This window comes from Erinaceus europaeus, chromosome 21 (genome assembly GCF_950295315.1).
Source record: "Erinaceus europaeus chromosome 21, mEriEur2.1, whole genome shotgun sequence".
In the NCBI taxonomy this organism is placed as follows: domain Eukaryota; kingdom Metazoa; phylum Chordata; class Mammalia; order Eulipotyphla; family Erinaceidae; genus Erinaceus; species Erinaceus europaeus.
The window spans coordinates 32,377,549-32,383,232 of NC_080182.1; the positions used below are offsets into that span (position 1 = coordinate 32,377,549).

At 39.8% G+C, this 5,684-nt stretch overlaps 1 non-coding gene across 1 annotated transcript; it reads left to right on the plus strand.

The window, feature by feature from the left end:
- Positions 1 to 3,358: 3,358 nt before the first annotated feature.
- Positions 3,359 to 3,462, plus strand: LOC132535371 (U6 spliceosomal RNA). Its single transcript, XR_009547153.1, has one exon. It is a non-coding gene; the product is annotated as a U6 spliceosomal RNA (small nuclear RNA).
- Positions 3,463 to 5,684: the final 2,222 nt, after the last annotated feature.

Sequence of the window (5,684 nt, forward strand, 5' to 3'; positions counted from 1 at the left end):
AACAAGAAGAAATGGAAAATAACTGCAACGTGTTTCTGACATATTAGTTTCTTTCTCTACATGAAACACACAATGAGAACGTTTTATAGATGAATGGTGCCTTCGATAGAATAGAGAACAGTGGACGAGCTTTGGTTTGGTGGAATTGGATAATTTGTCATGGTTTCTGCCCCTGGAAAAATGACAACCCAAAGGAAAACGCCTGGACTTTTTCTTTTCTTTTTTAAATAGTGATAGCATGGTAAAACACATATTATCTTGGTGTACAGAATCTTTAAATAATGATTTTAAAAATTCCTCAGTTATAAAGAGTGTTGTCATCGTCAATGCATGCCTATAGAATTTCTATAGAATTTCATGTTTCAACACATGTCCATTTTTCACACTCCAAGTGATAGTATTTACTACCAAAAATTATTCTGAGATTCCCACATGGTATTCACAACTACCTATCCATTTCTATTATTTGAAATTAACATGGATTATCATTACTTATTTCTGTCGTCACGAGAGATTTGTTTTTCCAAGTGAATGATTTCAGAGAGTAAAAGACAGAATGACGAGGAAAAGAGGAAATGACACCACAGCACCGAAGCTTCCTCTAACGCAGTGGGGACCTGGGCTCGAATGAAAGTTATGGGCAGGAAAAGCAGGCCCGCTATCTGGGTGAGCTACTTCTCTGGCCTAGTTAGCATTACTTTTGAAGTTCCTGTGTTTCACTAACAAAAGTATGTCCTGTATTTCCTGTATAGATATTTCATTTTTTTCTCATACTTTGCTACCTGTACATACCAGCACTGTTACATAGTATTTAAATAATAATTTCCCCATCACAGGGGTGGACAATAAAAGGAAATATTCCCAAACCTGAGAAGTCTAACATGATCAACTGATGTTCATGTACAATTATAGCAACAAATCCCTGACAACAATTTTCTGAGAAGTCTAACATGATCAACTGATGTTCATGTACCATTATAGCAACAAATCCCTGACAACAATTTTCAATTTAACTATTTAAAATCTTTTTTAAGATTTAAAATAATCATTAAGAAAAAGAATTATGAGGACTGGGCGGTAGCGCAGTGGGTTAAGCGCACATGGCAGGAAGTGTAAGGATCCGGGTTCAAGCCCCTGGCTCCCCACCTGCTGGGAGGGGGTCACTTCACGAGCGGTGAAGCAAGTCTGTAGGTGTCAAAAAAAAAAAAAAAAAACCAGAAGACATGACACGTGAAAGTAATATAAGTTACAGGACAGCAAAAAGAGAAACAATATTCACATCACAAGGGTACCTGAAGATAAAGACAGGGTCACGTTCTTATCTCAAAGAAAACAATTACAGAACTCCAAATTAAGGAAGGAGAGAGTTTCAAATGCATTAAATCCAAATCCAAGCCCACCAAAACACATAAAAACTACAACAGAAAATATTAATGGTCAAGAGATACTTTAAAAGAGAAAGAGAAAAAACAATCACCTGCAAGGGAATCCACATAAGACCATCAGTTGCTATCTCAACAGAAACTCAAAATCAGAAAAGATTGACATGATAGAGTCAAGATTTTGAATGGAAAAGACCCCTCTGCTTGGGAATACTCTAAACCACTGGGATATGAGTAGGGTTTGAAAGAGTGAAGCGTGAAGTGCTTCCCAAACAACTGTCAAATGAATGGGTTACCACTAAGTCATTCTTACAAGATGAACTAAAGAGACTTCTATAAATGGGAGATACTGAATGACATACAATTCTATAAGTCATTGGAATTATAATTCCAATTCTTTAAATTGGAAATACTGTATGAATATGGGGTAAACAACAAAACAAAGCAAAGGAAAATATATAAAATCAAGTGGAGAAAAACCTTTGGACTCAGGACTTAGAGAACTAAGGTGCTCAAAATGAACTGGAGGTAGGGAGTTGAAAGGCCGTAAGGGAACCGATGGACTCTGGTGGAAAGATAGTAGTGCTCTGTTGGTGGTGGTGGGGGGAGTGTAATAATGTATTTTGAAAAGGTGTGGAGCTGTACTTTTAAAACATGTATACTCATATAAACCAAGAATACTTGAAAACAAACTAAAGGAACGATTAAACACACACACACACACACACACACACACACACACACAATTTCATAAGCTACAGGGGAAAATCATCTCAAAATCTGGCTACTTGTTTTCTACATTAAAACTTTAAAAATGATGCTAAATATACTTACTGATTTATTTTTAAATATTTATTTATTTCCTCATTAGATAGAGACAGAGAGAAATCAAGAGGGAAAGGGGAGATAGAGAAAGAGACACCTGCAGTCCTTATTCACCACTTGTGAAGCTTTCACCCCACCAGTGGGGATCAGGGGCTTAAACCCAGGTCACTGTGCACTGTAATGTGCACGCTTAAACAGGTGAGCCACTGGCTGGCCCCCATTTATTTACTTATTTTTTTTATTTAGGTAATACTGGAATTGTGAGACTTGTGAAAGGTTAAAAACATCTTCTTCAATGTGTGTTAGCTTTCAATGCCAGTTCTATCAATGCTGAGTCTTTATTACATCTCTCCTATAAAAATCTACTAAAATACTGAGTTGCAGTCTGAAAACTCTGAGTCTGATAAGCAAAAGCTTCTAGATTTAAATTACCTTATAAAATAATTGTGCTGGTAATATACTGAGTTCCTCCAGCAAATCCTAGATCATTCATTGGAAAATTGTTAAGATAGCCAAAAGTTTTTCTCTATCTAACTTAAATTTAATAATTATTCCTGGATTGTTTTTTTATGACTGCCTCACACACTAACATAAAAATAATTAAACATGTTCCAGCCCCAAAGGAAAAACTAATATTCAAAGTTTTCTTCACTGTTCTTGGATACAATTCATAGTCTAATTTTCTCACTGTTAAAATTAACCTTAGGCCATATTGCACTGCTGTGGAGATTAAAATTACTTGTGAATGCACTCATCAGGTATCTTTTACACCTAGGGTACATAATCAAAATCACTACTGTATATACTGGACAGTTATTTTCAAGTACATTTTGGATCTAATTATCAAACTCACGCTGTATGCTATAAATAATGCCAGTTGCAAAAACGTTCATTTAGATCAGCTGTCATTGAACTGTGGTCATTTGCTGGGAATCAGGCAAGCTGGTATTCAGCCTTTTCTCCCCGAAGGCAAACAAGTGATATCTACTTCTGTGTCTGTTCTACTCTACTCTACTCTACTCTACTCTACTCTACTCTACTCTACTCTACTCTACTCTACTCCACTCCACTCCACTCCACTCCACTCCACTCCACTCCACTCCACTCTACTCTACTCTGTTCTGATACAGCAAGAAGAATTCATTTTGCATGTGCACTCCAGCAGCACATGTACTACAATTGGAACAGCACAGAGCGATTAGCATGGCCCCTGTGCAAGGATGATGCAAAAATGTATAGTATTTTCTATTTTTTTAAATGATTTTCAAAAGTTTGTTGTTTTTTCTGCTTTATATCTTAATGCTTTTCAGCTACCAAGTTGCAGATGCTATCATAAAGCCAACTTGACTTCCTCGGGCAGATGATCTCACCAATGTGTTCTGGAACCCCACCTCCCCAGTGTCCTGGCCCACTGGGGAAAGACAGAAACATGCTGGGGGTGTGGATACACCTGCCGACATCCAAGACCAGCAGAGAAGCAGCTACAGAAGCCAGATCTTCCACCTTCTGCACCCCATAAAGAATTTTGGTCCATACTCCCCGAGGGATAAAGAATAGGAAAGATTCCAACGGAGGGGATGGGATACAGAATTCTGGTGTTGGGAATTGTGCGGCATTGTACCCCTCTTTTATCCTGTGGTCTTGTTGATCAACTATTAAATCACTAATTAAAAAAAAGAGTTTTTTTTCAGAAACTTTAAACAAGTTTTGCCCCATGAACAAAAAAGCTCTGCAAGGTAGCTTTTTCTCTCCCATTTGCTTTCTCTGGGATGTCCTAAAATGGGATGCATGTTGAGAGTAAGAGAGAAGGTGAAAGAATTCAGTTAGCCCTTTTCCCATATCTTTCAAGTATCAGTAGTGATTGTGTTACATGACTTCAGTCAACTTTAATCGCCTATCTTCATTAAAAAATAATTTGGTAGAAAGTATTAAGAGAGAATCATAAGTTAAGACATTATCCAGGCCAATTTTCACTTGTGAGAAAATCTTCACTAACTGCTCATGACGGGGTATGGTCTAGACCCTCCACCTCCAAGAAATGATTCGCTTTTTTCCTCCTGGAAATCAAAGAAGACTGCCCCAATATGGATTTTTTTTTCTTTTTTCTTTCTTTCTTAAAGGGCTAGCTTTTACTTTTATCAAAATACTTTTGATATAGGAACACACTTCTCGTGGATAGATACTACTGAAAAGAAGGTGTAAATTTTGTAAATTCCTTCTGGAAAAAAATATTCTCTTGCAGTCGAAGTGCTTTCTTTAAAAAAAATTAGGGGGATATCAAGAAATCTACTAATTGGAAAAGTTCACAACTTATCATGTGTAAGGGCCTTTGTCCACGTGCCTGGTTACCACCAAGGAGAACACAGCATGTCACGGGTGGAGGCTTCATCAGAGGTGAATTGATTTAGCCTCTACCTCTGCCTCTCCTGCTCTCCCTCCCTCCCTCCCTCTCCTTCCCTCCCTCTTCTTCACTCCCTTTCCTTCTCTCCCTCTCCCTCTCTCCTTTTCTCCTTCTCTCCCTCTCTCTCTCTCTCCTTTTCTCCTTCTCCTCTCCTTCTCCCCCCTCCTCTCCCTATCCCCCTCGCCTGCCTGGCTAGCATGGGGGTGCCTCTTCCCAGGCATGTACTCTCTGGGTTGGAGAGAACTTGACCGGAGCCAGCCTGGGCTGCTACTCACTAAACGAAACAGGAGAGAGAATCTTGAACTTGTGGCAGAGTGGTAGGTAATGCAATGTCTTTATTGATCAGAGAGACAACTCTTTTATAGGACAGAACCGGAAGTGGCAAGTAGGAAACAGAAATGGCTAGAAAGGGGGGTGGAGAAAGGCAAAAGTGGACTGGGAAGGTAGAAACTCCCTTAGCAACTGTTGCGAGGATTTTAACTGGTGGGATTAATACTACCCTGCAGGCAGTGAGGGTCTTAAAGATAGATCAAAGGAATGCAATGGGTGGGGATCTTTCAGGCAAACCAATGATTATGTAAATAGGCCATAGTATCAGGAATGCAGGGTGGAGCAGGGGGAGCTGGCTTAATGCCCAACACTCTCCCTCTCTTCTCCTTCTTTCCCTCCCCTTCCCACTCTCCCTCCCTCTTTCCCTCTCCCTCTCTCCCTCTCCCTCCTTCACTACCTCCCTCTCCCTCTCTTTCTCTCTCTCCCCCTTCCCCTCACCCGACTCTATAAAGGAATCTGTAGACTACAGTTAGAACTCTCAGGGACCACCCAGGATCACAGCATAGGAAAGCTTCATGTAATGGCTCTCCTCTTTTGTTTCCCTCACCTCCTCCTACCTCTCTACTCCTCTCTCTCACCCCTTTATTAAAGGAAGAGGAGGAGTAAAAGGGGGGAAGAAAAGCAGCAGCAGTAGCAACAGACCTCCAGGAATAGTAGAATTGTGCAGTCCTGGAATCCTTGATAAAATCTTGGTGGTAACATTTTGTCTTAAGAATCTCCCAGAATCACATAGGTGTGAAGGCCAG